Raw genomic sequence first — 14562 nt, 5'->3', positions numbered from 1 at the left:
TCCACAGAGAAGCAGACCCAGGGTATGGGCACCATGACCTGAATCCTTCCAGGATCCTAATGAATTTTTATCCCCCATTTTGAAATCATCTTTCTCAAAACCCTCACATATAAATCAAACAAGGTCACTGAACAGGGAAGAAGCCACGTTGAAAGGAAAACTCTGTGATATAGGACAAATAGGAGATGCCTAAATCCTCGGGGTTACTCCATCATTTGAAATCACTGCCCCACTGGGATAGCTGCACTCCCACCTTCCTGGAACTTTTGATCCAGAGTTTAAGAGAGTAAGAGTCACTTATCACTGCCCTTTTTTAAAAGACATCAGGGGATGGCAATGTTAATGACCTCTGTAAGGTAGTTTATATAGCAACTTTAGTCCAATGAGTTCTAGGTTCATATTATAAGTATCTGGATTTTAGAATTTGGGGATTATTAAATGTATCCTCTTTACAGGGTTTCATTCAAATGTGAAGTGTTATGCCTACACACTTAAAAATGTGCCGTGTAAGTTATGTTAAAACTTATGGTAAATATCCGTACTGGAAGGAAAAATCTGTTCTCCAAGAAATTAATGCCTGAAATTTAGTAGAGACTCAATAAATACATCTCAAATGAATGAATGGAGAGTTATTTAAAGGGCATTAATTTGTGCTCAACCTAACGCTGTGTCCATGCACGTTATCCCATCAGTCAGGTATTGCTCTCATTTTATGACTGAGGAAAGACTGACTTGCCCAAGGACATGGAGCTGATAAACAGTAACACCAGGCCCTGGGGAGACACTGCGTGTGGTTGGAAAGTCAACACAGGGCCAGTGTCCCCAAACATAGGTTCTCAATCTGGCCATGGCTCCAATATTCTGTGACTTTGTGTATGGGCCTTAATTCATCTTGTCCTCAGTTTCCCTAGATGAGGTTCTCTTCCAGTTCTCAAACACTACGCTCCATAAATGCATGCCATCCTGCACCTGCATTCCAGTTAAAGATCCTTTCAGACAAGTGGCTGGATGAAACTCTCCCAGATGCGACTCGAAACCCCGCAGTCCTTCTATCGTGCAACACTCTCGTATTAGTCATGCCTTGAGCGCACTACCTCCATTTTCTAATCCATGCAAGTGCTTAATTTGTTGTATGTAATTTGTTCCCTTTCAAGTTAATATCCCTGTATTATAAAAATCAATAAACACACATTGAAAATAATTACAAAGATATAAACCTCTTACTTTGCAAAAATACGTGGTAATGCATGCATTTTTCTACTCAGCAACATTTACTATGTGTTAAAATGATGCTCTGTGCAATCTGAGGCAGAAGAAAATGTTTCCTAGGGAAATTTCAAACATCCACACGAAAAAAGAGAATACCCATAATCAACATAACGATCTCAAGAATGGAATCAACAGAAATAAAATCGCCTCCTTTGGTTCTTCGGGGAGAATAGCTAGTTAAAGATAAAAATCAATGCTAGCGAGAGGGGTGGCTTGGCTAGGCAGCATCAGCTTACTGCTGTTCAGTGGGTACATTTGTTTGTGGCTTCGCTACAAAAGCATTGCAGGATCAATGAAGTTGTTTGGGGGGCCTGGATTTCTGACTCTGTAGAACTCGAGTGCCAACCCCATGCGGGCTAGCGAGGTGGGCAGCTGGGCAACGCAGGCCCGCATGCTGGAAGCTTGTTTCCTGGGCTCTGACCACTGGAGCCGAGGGAGCCTTGAAGCCAGACTCCAGTGGATTCAGCATTTTCCAGAGTGTGCTTCATAAGACACTCATTCAGGTCAATTAAATTTAGGGAATATTGTGTCTCTATTCCCTTTTTGAAGAGTTACGAGGCACACTAGCATATTAAAGTCTCTAAGAAGGCCTTTGTAAAGACGCATGCTTTAATTGGTTCAGGTTACAATCTCCAAATTTATTTGCCCATAGGACCCCCCACCCTGATATCTATTAACACCTCACAGAGCATTCCAGAGAACACACTCTCTGTAGCCACTTCTTGAGCTACTGATTCTCTGACATGAAGACTGAACAAGAGAGGGAAGATGGACCCCATTCGTGACTCACCTACGGTGGGTCTAGCTGTCCCCTCTGGGCTTTGTATGCCCTCACAACAATCCCGGGAAATAATATCTTATCCCCACCTAACAAATAAGGGAACTGAAAATTATATGTAAGATGGACTAAGAAAGATGCTCACAAAGAAGGTTTAAAAATCAGATTTAAAAATATGTATATGTGTATGTATATGTGTATGTGTATATGTATATATGTATTTTTAAGACAGGGAGAGAGATTGAGAGAGAGATGGGGGAGGGGCAGAGGGACAGAGGGGAGAGGAGAGAGAATCTTTTGTTTGTTTTTATTTTTTTAATTTAAATTCAATTAATTAACACACATCGTATTATTAGTTTCAAAGGTAGAGGTCAGTTATCCGTCAGTCTCATATAACACCCCGTGCTTATTACATCACGTGCCCTCCTTAATGTCCATCACCCTGTTACCCCATCCTCCCACCTCCCTCCCCTCCAGCAACCCTCAGTTTGTTTTCTTTAATTAAGAGTCTCTTATAGTTTGTCTCCCTAGGAGAGAGAATCTTAAGTAGGCTCCACACCCAGCATGGAGCCCAATGGGGGGCTCGATCTCACAACCCTGAGATCATAACCTGAGCTGAAATCAAGAGTCGGATGCTCAACCGACTGAGCCACCCGGGCGCTCCCAAAATACATGTGTTAAATTATGCATATATTCATTATATATAGTGTAAAGATTGTTAACCAGCCGATAGGGTTTTTTTTTTTTTTGAACTTGGAAAAACATTGGAAAAAATCCAGGAGATTTCAAATTTAAGAAAAAAATCAGAATTTTTAGCAATGAGAGGCTACTTCCTCCAGGTAATGTTCTGTTCATGTAAAGTAGTAGGCTGCCCCTTTAGGTAAGGCCTGCAGTCTCCACTTCCCCAAATCCCACCGGCTGACTTGCCTCACATATGAGAGCTGCCTCATCCATACAGACATTCAAGTATGTGGTGTCTGGTCTAGAATGACATATACCAAAATGCTCTTTAATAAAAAGTACCGCCGTTTGTCCTAGGTTACAACCAATCGGAACATCTCCTGCCCTCTTAAAATTCATACTCTGGCAGGAAAGACGACAATTAAACAAAGACTTTTGTAATTGTTTGGAAAGTATTAAAAGATAAGAAAGTGAAGACCTTGGGGGCTCAAGATAGGAGCACACAGAGGAAGCGATTTTTAAGCAGAGAACTGAAAGATGAATAGGCCGTGTCCAGGCAACAAATAGGGGGTAAACAGTATTGTAGGAAGCCCCCATAGTAAGCACCTGCTGAGCAACTGCCCTGAGCTGACAATCGTGTGGGTAGAGGAGACGATCAGACCATCAAAAACACACACTGAATGTTGATGATTGGTACCAGGGTTAATAATTTGAGCCAGGTCCGGAGGCAAGGAGGTGTTCTTTCATAACAAACTCACTGAGACTGGCAAGAAGAAGGCTGAGAAAAGAATACGATATGGTCATAAGAGTAGAGTGTCCCCAAGTGCACTGCAGACTCCGGTCCCCGTCATGCACGGGATCCCTGTACACAAGCCCCACATCCACAGGGAGCCCCCAAGCTGAACTTGCACAGAAGGAATGTGTTAAGTGAGCAGATACAGGGGAGGTCAAACCGCCGTGGGAGCAGGTAGACCAGGGAGGTTAGATATGTCAGCAAGGGATATATCTGTCCCACCGCAGCTCCTGAAAAGTTGAATCCTCAGACTTTTCAGCCTTGCCAGGACTTATCTTCCCAACCAAAAATAAGGTTTGGGCCTTATGACCGCTTAAAATATTTCAGGAAATATGCCTGGCAATTTAAATTCATATATATATACATATACATAATTTTATTTTCATATTTATGTATCTATTCAAGTGCTTATATATTTTTATATGTTCTCATTTAATCCAATTTAATTACAAAATAAGTGACTAGTATCCCATTTTACAGAAGACGTCACTGAGGCTCACTGGTTATACATCTTACTGAATGTTACACAGCAGCCATAGTAAGCGAAGCAGCCAGGACTGAACGTAGACATTCCAACCCCAAAGCGTACACCCTAAGTCAGAGTTTTGCAAACTATAGGTTAAGATCCATTACTGGGTCCTAACATCTACTTAGGGACTTAAAATAAGTGTTTTTAAGTGAAATAAAAAACTGTCATGTCTCACACATAGTAACACTAAGTATTGTTTCATGAAGTTTTTGTCTCTGATTGATGTGTCTACTAGGTGCTAATGTAAAATTTTTTCCTACTACATATCATGGTTGAAAGAGTTTTAAAGCTATTTTTCTAAGATCTTATGAAGGTATATAAAAAGCAAGTCACATCCGCTTTTACATTTTGTAATTGACCCTTTTTAAAAGGATAAAATTACCTGAAATGAGGTCTGCTCTGAAAAATTGGTGGATTTATGATCACTAAGGAAAGAAGGGGTTGGAGATAAAGATTTAAGAATTATATTAGTTGGAATGGTAGGCTATGGTGTGGTAACAAACACCCAGCTTAAAATCACAAAGGTTTACTTTTCAAAATCACGACTGGCACAGGTGTTCTGTGTCATACTCACTAGGACCCTTGGCTGAGGGAGGCTGTGCCTCAGAAAGTATTTTCACAATCCCTTTGTCACGGAGGAGGAAATGTGGGGAATAACGTCTTGTTTCTTAGACTTCCACACTGAAGTTATACCTGTCACTTCTTGGATTTCATTAGCAAAGCAAGCCACGTGGTCATACCTAATTTCAAAAAAGCAGCAAGTACATCCTACCATATGTTTGGGAAGCAGACACCCAGAATATTGGATGCTCAGCACTGATGACTGCCATAGGAATCACTGTCATTAGACAATAGTTGAAGCTATGAAAATGAATGAGATCTTCTACTGCCAAGAAGGAAAAAATTACAAAATGTATTTTAATAGTATCACCCCTAGACTCTTATTTCCAAAGACCCTACTGTTAGCTTACGCTAAAGATGTCCTAAATCAAACTCATTATCCTCCTTACACAGTGAGTTCCTTTTGCTGGGACCTCCGTTCTGGTTAATATCATCACCATTCACTTAGTTGCCCAAGTGAGTCACCTTGTCGTCATCTTCAACTCCTCCTTTGCCTTCACCGGCATAGCCATTCCATCACAGCCCTACCTCCAATAAATATCTCACAAATCCACCCTTGCTTCACTATTCCCTCTCTCCTGCTTTGATGCCAGTCCTCATCATCTCAACTAAGGCTAGCTATCTGAATAAGGTTATGTTTCTTTTATATAATATAAAATTTGGAAATCTTTTTAAAATAGACTCGTTCTTATGCCATATAAAGTTTCTATAATTTTTCTTTTTTTTTTCTTTTTGGAATTTTGCAAATATCTTTTCTTGAAAATTCCCCCTATTGTGGAAAAACAGGTATGGATATGATTAAAGAAGAAGAAAACATTTAGAGAAAACTTTGGAGAAGAAAAACAGGGAAAGAGGAACAAGAGTCAGGGATATGTATATAGCTACCCTACCTCAAAAGAAAGCCACCTTTTAAAGTTCTTCTCCCTCACTCCGACTTGGAGTTTTATAGTTTTAAAGAGAGAGGCTGATTCCTTGTGGAGAATCTTCTACAGTGTTCCAGGAGTTGAAATGATGAGACTGAGGAAACTCTCCAAGGAAGAAAATGGCAAAAAAAGAACAGAAAGATAAAGAGTAAACTTTGGGATGTGCATATGCTGACAAGTGAGAAATGTGAAGAAAGCAAAGCCAGAAAAGGACACAGGAGAAAAATGGACAGAAGGGGGGGAGAAGTAGGACAATGAAGCATGCACCAAAAGAAGGCTAATCAATGCTAAATGCAGGTGCAGTCCAGGAGGAAGACAACCCCAAGAGCTTTTGATTTGGCCATTGGGTGGTTGTATCCTTAGAGCCAACAGATGAAGTTGGAGTGTGAAAAGGAAAGCGAGAATGTAGGCTGCAAGAAGTAAGGGGGTGGGGGCACCTGGGTGGCACAGCGGTTAGGCATCTGCCTTCAGCTCAGGGCGTGATCCCAGCGTTCCGGGATCGAGCCCCACATCAGGCTCCTCTGCTATGAGCCTGCTTCTTCCTCTCCCGCTCCCCCTGCTTGTGTTCCCTCTCTCGCTTGCTGTCTCTATCTCTGTCAAATAAATAAATAAAATCTTAAAAAAAAAAAAAAAAAGAAGTAAGGTGGTGGTCCTGTGGCGGCAACAGTAGCACATTCCACCAAAAAGTTTGCTAGTGAAGTCGGAAAGGAAGACAGCTCCGTGAGACAATGAGACGAAAGGAGGATGTTGTCCAAGGCAAGGAAGACATAAACAGTGTGATTTTTTTGACCAAAGGGAAAGAGAAGAAGATGAGATGGAAAATGGTAGAGAGAAAGGATACCTAATGGAAAAATATTCATTTCCTCTAGTCTACCAAGACACATATAATCCATTGGTAGAATAGCAGCTAAGGAGGAGTAAAATCATATTTATATCATTCCACTTTTTTCTCCCATAGCTGTTTAAATGTGCCCATTACTACACATAAAATTTTTTATATAATAACTGAAAAAAAAAGACTTGTCCACATTGATAAGAAATTTTCTAAGTGGTATTTTTGGTAAGGTTTTAAACTCTGCCCCCCAAAAAACTCCACTGTTTTATGATATATAGATATGGTTTGAAATAATAATATTATTAGCTAACATTTATTTCATCCTATCGTGCATTAAGACTCTTACTAATTCTCAACACAAACTTATGAAGTGGTTACCATGCCCAGTTCCCAAATGAGAAAACTGAGGTCAGAGTAGTTAAGTGACTTGCTAGGGTTATATTTACTCCACTGTCAAGAGTTTTCATCCACTCTGGCATAATGACTAAGTTAGCAATTCGTCATCATGCAGAAGAGCTAATAAAAACTTAGGAATTTAACTGGTTTCAAAATATTAAAAAAATCAAGAGGAAGGTATAGAGTTTCTTTTCTTAGCCATTGAGGTGAGAATCAGATAGAAGTTACAATATTTGTATTCATCTTCCACCAGAAATTGATGAGATTCCCTACGATTTCATCAACATGGTGTGTCATCAAACATATGGAATTTTGCCAGTCTGAAAGGTTAAAAAATGTCATCTCAGAGCAGATTTAATTTGCATTTTTCTGTGCACAAAGTCTAGGATGTTTTTACATGTTGAAGAGCCGTTGGGATTCTACATGTATCCTTTTTCCATTTTTGACTATATCACTGGCTCGTTTCTTATCCATTTCTTATTTATATATATCAGAGTGATTAACCCTTCAGAAGTTGAAAAATTTCGCAACTTATATTATACTTTGGCTTTGATTATGGTGTTTTATACATGCAAAAGTTTGTTGTTTTTACTGTAGTCAAATGCATCATGCTTTTGTTGTAGATTTTATGTTATTGTCAGAAAGATTTTGCATTCTAAGGACTTAAAGGAATTTCCTTGGCTCTCATGTTTTCTTCTACTGTCAAGACTTCCTTTCTTAATTGAAACCTTTGATCCATTTGGAATGTATTCTACCATAATGGTTGAGAAGAGCTAACTTTTTTTTTCAGATTTCTCTACAGTTGAAACACTAATTTTTGAAAAGTCTACGTTCACCATGTACTACATTCCCATATATACTGAGGTCTATTTTTATGGATATCTGACTACTTTGTGATTTTCTGCTTTGATTCCTAAATCTCTTTCTATTCATTTACCTACCACACTGTTTCATCTACGTAAGCTTTAAAATATGTGTTGATATATGGTATCACCTGACTCATTTCTGCCCCACCCCCTCCCCCACCACCATTGTTCTTCCTTCTCAGAGTTTTGTTGGTTAGTCTTAACTTTCAGTGTGAACTTTGAAATTGAACTATCTAGTTTCAAAAACCAAATTCTTATTTTGATTAGAATTAACTTAGGAAAAAATGACATCTTTATGAGGTTAAGTATTTCTATCAACTTGTTCAGACAGGTTTCCAACAGACTTGTTTAAATTTCCTGAGAAGTGTTTTAAGGCTTGTTATTATTTTTTATTGTTGTTTAAATAGATCATTTTAGCATGGATTCTTAGGTATTTAGTATTATGAGTTGCTACCATATGGGGTATTTTTTTCCATCCTTTCTTCCGTTTGTATATGAAAGCCATTAATTTCTTGTACTGATTTTGTTCCCACTAATTACTGAATTCTCGATTTGTAATATTTTTTCAACTAATTCTGTTGGAAATTCCAGGTAAAAGATTATATATTATCTACAAATAATGTTAGTTTTATTTCCTTCTTTTCAGGTACTTGCTTTGGCTAGTACTTCTCAAGTAATGTTAAGTGCTATTAGTAACAGCAGACATCCTTATAACTTTTTTTTGACTTTAAAAGGAACGCCTCTGCTGTTTGCCATTCAACTTGATTCTGGCATTTCCACTGAGCCAAATGTATTTTATCATATTAAGGAAATATTAATCTATTCTTATATTATTGAGTAATTGCTTCTTTAGACTGAAATTTGAGTCCTGTAACACTGTGACAGATTTAAAACATGAGCACAAATTCTTTGACCCTCCTTCCACTAGAGAAGTAGGGTCTCTGCCTCCTGTCTTGAGTCTGGGTGGACCTGTGGCTACTTCAGCCCGTAGACCACAGTGTAAGTGATGCTACGTGACTCCAGGGCTAGCTCAGCAAGGGCCATGCAGCTTTCTCCTCGTTTCTGGGAACACAGGCTCTTGGACTGCCTGTGCAAGAAGTCTGGTGATCCTGAAGCCGCCATGCTGTGAGGAAGCTCAGGCAACATGGAGATACCACACCTTGGGGCTCTGGTCGAGTCCCAGCTGAACCCAGCCTTGGATCATCTCCGCCCATGAGCCAACCATGTGAGCGAAGAATCCCCCAGATGCATCTAGTCCCCAGTCATTCAGGTGAGGCCCCACATACTGTGCAGCAGAGATAAGGCACCTCTGCTGTTTTCTTGCTCTCCCTCTCTTTCTTTGTCCTCCTTGTTTCTCTCTCCCCTCCATCACCCAGTGGTATATTATTATTTTTCTATTTGTTATCTTCGTGTTGCTAAATAAGCATTTCACCTTTATTACTTTCTCTCTCAGCTTTAAATAAAATAATTTGTCAGTTATTACCCATGAGGACTCAGCAAAGTTATTCTGCATTTCAGCTCAACTTTCATGTGTTCCATTGACTCCCCACCTCCCTTCTGTGTTCTTCTATTTCTGCTTTGTGGTCTTCATTCATCAAGGTAATTGCTTCATTGGGTATATTTTTATTTTAATTCATGGAAAATTGTTAGGACAAGATTTCTATCTACTTAAGAGTGTTCTCCATCTGCTGGTTAGTTTTGTTGTTTTTTCCCACGTTTTTTCATTATAGGATCTTTCTATCAATGCCTTTTCCTTTTTAACTTATCATCAGTGAATGAACTACAATTTCCAGAATCAGTTATTTTCAAGAGGTTCTTTTCCAGGGGTGGGGCCACGGTGGCCTTCCAGGATTCATTTTCCTTCTCTGCTGCCCTAGAATTAGGCTGTTCTCTGCAAATACAGCTCATCTTTGGATTCTTTGTTCAGCACTTCACTGTATTTCTCAGAGCCGAAGCAGGAAAAGAGCGTTCCCACACCGGCCCTGCTCACCTGAACTCTTCAACAATTTTCTTAACATTAGCACTTCTTCAAGCGAGCCCTTCCCCTTCAGGAAGAGTAGTTTTGCCGGCACACCCCGCATTCCACCATCCCTGGGATCCTCGCCACCATCTGTGCTGCTTCTTTTCGTTTCCTCGCCTTCGGCTGCTAGACAGTTTCTACTTCTCTTGGCAGCTCTCACAGGTGTTGCAGGCTGTGGTTTCTATTTGTCTCCTGGTTGAAAACGACAGAGGCGCTTCCTTTTCTGGTTTTTTGTTTTGTTTTGTTTTGTTTCCCTTTTGTGTGATCCCTAAGACAAGAAGGGGGGAAGTGCTGCCATGCACAGCCTCATACGAACCAGAAGTCTGACAACAGGATTCGGGATATACTCTTGAGAAGCTTTCTGCTTCCCATTTTGTCATGGTTGACTTTGGTTTTGTTACTCTGGTTTTAATGAATTTACCCTCGACAAAAATAGTTCACTTTCTTCTCACTCAGTGTGTGTATAACACTTGTGTTATACCCATCAGAGGCTTTCTTAGCTCGAGTAAACCATCTCATCTGGGAAAGCATAAAAATAATGTAAGGGGAATGATAAGCCCAGATGCCATAGAATTCTTCCACTCAGTCAGTCCTGAAATGGAAGCAGGATTATTGCAAACCAACTTAGGACGCCTTACCAGCTGTTGAATTGGATCCCGCTTTAACTCTGCAAGATGACAGGATGAACTTATTTTCTTTCATGTAATGAAACCAGGATCTTTCATGGTCAGTAAGAGTGTGGAAGCATCTGGATTCATTGACTGCAACAGACCTTAATAGTGTGTAACTCGCTGGGGGAAAATGGTGTGTATCATATTGTCATTTTGCATCTGTTACTCTGATTAGGATCATTGTAATACATTCAAATTCATTAATGGTGGCTACTTTGGATCCCTAAATAATTAATGGAATCATAGGTGTCTCCCTGAGCAACGACCCGATGGCGCCGTGCATTAGGCAGTGCTCTGAGCTCCGAATAAACAGCTCTGACACGGCTGCGTCTGTTTTGCCAGCACCTCCTCCCGCACAGGCTTCCTTAGCCAAGCCTGCAGAAGTGGGCAGAGCCAGGAGCAGAAACCGAAGGAGACAGGAAAGCAGACCCCGGGAATCATCGTGGTTTCAGACGCAGGCTGCCAGGCCCCCACTCATCCAGTGACTCAGAATCCCTGGGATTCGGCGTTTGAACAGCCACCCCGCTGATCCTATATGCCCTGAAGACCGAGAAGCTCTGCATAGAGACATTTTGCTCAGGAAAAAAGGAAAACTGAGCAAGATGGGGAAAACATGTTGTGAATTCCTGTCCACCGGCTGCTCTCACACTGTATGCGATTTTTCCTTACCCCACTGCCTGGTAGGGCCTCAAGACTTGAAGGAAAGGAATTTCTCCTACTTCCTACTTACAAGAAATCTCTGCCTCCCCACCCGATTTTGTCGTTTGCTCTCCCCAGTTCAGCACGTCCTCTGAGGATAGATAGTTGACCACATGCAAAGCAAAAATGTTAATATTCTGAGATTTTTCTGAGAGTGAATTTAAAGGCATAAAAAAGAAAAACCAATTTATTAGGCCACGATTAAAAATGCACACACAATTAACTACGGAAGAGCTTGTTTCCCAATATCCTGAGGACAATGATTCTTGGCAGATTTTTCAATTTATCTGCATTTCATCAAAGTAGAAGACTCTACAAATAAGTGGCCCTGGCATATCCTGGGGCTCTGCAGAGGTCATGAAAGATCACTAATCTACACAAATTGCAAACGTTAATGAAGATCATGCCCGAGTCAGGAACTGTGGAGTTAATGTGTATCTGTAAACGTCTCAAAGACTAGATGGAAAGAAGAGGAAGAGAGATAGAAATGAAAAGTAGAAAGTGAAGGTGGGGGAGAGAAGGGGAAGAACCGATCGAGGACCTCTGAAGCAATTTACATCCCAGAAATCACCGTGATCCTGTGGAAGGAAGCCCACATAGGTTTGCCGTCTTCAAGGCTGCGCTCCCAGATGCCCTCCAGAAAGTAGCCAGAGATGAGCTCAGCAGCCCCACTCAAGCTTACCACTAGAAAATCAGACAATTAGCAGCATATCAAAGCAATCGAAGGGAGCCAGAAAATTTTTGCCGACTCCAGATGTCCAAGTTACTAGTCAACTGCAAGATGTCATGGGCACATGAAGCTGATACATGACAGGCAAGAGACATCACTTGCAAATGGAAAGGAGTATTGAGAGAAGAACAAATTTTAGCACCATGTTACCGGTTAGCCACCATTTGTCAGGACTTATAAAGTGTCAAGCATTAATTTATTTAAATTTCATCCTCACTGCAAACTTTCCAGATTATACTCGTTTTACTGGTGAGAAAACTAAATACGTGGTAAGGACATTCATCTTGTGAGTGGTGGAACCAGCTATATACAGCTAACTCCAAAGTCCATTATTTTACCCACAATCCTACTACAGAAGATGCTGGATCCCTTCAGTGGGTTAGGCTTGAGAACTGCCCTTCTGGTAAGACACACAGGAGGAAGAGTCTACATCTATGGGTTTACACTCAATTTGGCTAGATGAGAGATGGTGAGAGATCTGGGGAAACTAACCTGGCTTTGGACATGGGCAGCACAGCTGACTTTCTGGATGAGAGCGGAGAACAGAAGTCAAGAATTTCTGGTTCCATCAGACTGCAACTTACATGTAGTGGATATCCATTATATAAATTATTTAATTTTTACTTTGCCCATCTGTATTCCCAGCGTGAAACATAATATTGCCTGGCACATGGTAAATGCCCCATAGATGCATGATGAATGGGTCAGTAAATACATGAACTGCTGAATGAATGAATCGTTGTATAAAGAACTAAGCATATCCATACTTACCCATAGGAAATCACTGCACATAGACCAATACACCAACCTACCATCATCAGTCCTTTTTGTAGACATTGGTCCCCAAGCTCTACACAAGTAAAGTATAGTCATCGTCATAGCTGCCTATATAACGACTGCGCCAAGGGCAGTAATAAATGAGGCGTAAGCCACTAGCATTCCCAGGCTAATGACACACACCACCGGGGTTTTTGTCCCTGCTCATTCTTGTTTAGCATTTCCTTGCACTGCCCTTTTACACAAGAATCAATCTGGACTTTAAATCACTTGCACTTTGACCTAAAGCGTATGGATTTACAGCATACTTTTCAGGGCCATGGGATCTTTATCTTGGATTTTCCCAGTTTAAGAATCAATCTTAACAATCAGAGCTAATTAGAAATCAACAAAACCTTCCAATCTCTATCTAGGACCTATGAAAGTTTTTTAAAACCTATACAATTTCCAACTGAGTCAAAGTTCATTTCATGGGCAGGCATAGGAAGGACCCATATTTAGTAAATAGATTCTTCAGTTGTACAGCTTTCAATTAACAGATGCCTTAATGATGGAAAAAGGCAAAGGACAAGAAGTTAGACCTCCTAAGTTTGAAACATGTTTTCACAACTATCAGGTGTGACCTTGAACAAAGCACTAAGCCACACTAGAGCTCTTTGCAGCCCTGAGAAATGAAGTGTTGATCTCTCTGCTAGTTCTATAAACACACAGTATTATTTTATAGTCTATCTCATTCCATAAGTTTGCCTTGTTTCTCAACAAGGCTGTGAATAACTTGAGGATATGAAGTATACTTTCTTCTTTATCTCTTCCATTGCTTCCAGAACAGTTCAACACAAAAAGCAGATCAATGGTCAACTGGATTGAAGTAAATCAAGGTTCCGCATGTTTGCCTACCAAGAATATGAAAACCTAAGAAAGCACTTCAATAATCAGAACACTATGCTGCATTTGGTGGGGGGGGGGTCTTTTTTATTTCTCACATATGTGAGATCCCTTTTGTGTGTGTGTGTGTGTGTGTGTGTGTGTGAGTGTGTGTGTGTGTGTGTTTAAAACAATCCATGCTTCTTTCACCCTTGGTTAAAAATTTTAATGGTTTTGTACATGATTTCCCCAAGTGAAATTTCCATTGAAAATGGAAAATACTCAATTTCTGTTTGCACTAAGTGGTTTAAAATGCATGACAATTAACAAATGAGTCACAGGCAGCCTCTTCCTGTAACTAATGCGCCACTAGCCAGCTTCATCAATTACAGCAAGACACAATATCCACTTTCCCAAACAGCCAGGTTTCTTAGACGTTGTGCCTTTCTGTTTGTTTGCCTTCCTATTCTCTTTCTCTGTGCTCTATTCATAAATTGTCTCCAGCAAATTATAGCAAAGGTGTCTCTCTTCTCTATTGCCACTCTGCAATCTATACTTAACTGCAGGGTAACAGCAATGAAAGCCGTAACTAACAGCGCCAACTCCAGCCTTCTAAATCTGCAAGTACAGCTTGGGAAGAATCTTGTATTGGGGTGTTACATGCTAGATTTAATGTGGATGTTGTAGTCTGAAGCGAAAATTATTTGTACAGCTGGAATATAACATTTGCATAAGTTACAATTAAAAGGGAAAATATAATTACAAATTTTCAACTTAATTTGAATGGTTTTTAAAATGCTCATTTGGCATAGGCAACAGCTTGCAGGCAAACAGAACGCAGTCTCCGAGTTGCGTCCCTTTGTCTGAGTAGCAGCAGTAAACTCATTCTGAAGGGTTGGCTTTAACCCCGGAATCCCGACATAACCAGCCCTGAGAACCTCAGGTACAAGGCACTGTTTGTTTTCAAAACAGGATTACAACATACACAGTGATTCACAAATATTTGCATCTTTTAATTGTTTCTAAAACTGAAGTGGAAAGTGGCATCGAACAGGAATGTTATTTCTCTTGTGGAGTGAATGAGCAGTGGAATTTTAACTAGTTTCATTT

The sequence above is a fragment of the Ursus americanus genome, chromosome 12 (genome assembly GCF_024610735.1).
Source record: "Ursus americanus isolate L20-20 chromosome 12, mUrsAme1.1.p, whole genome shotgun sequence".
Lineage (NCBI taxonomy): Eukaryota > Metazoa > Chordata > Mammalia > Carnivora > Ursidae > Ursus > Ursus americanus.
Note: the sequence above shows the minus strand (reverse complement) of the source record.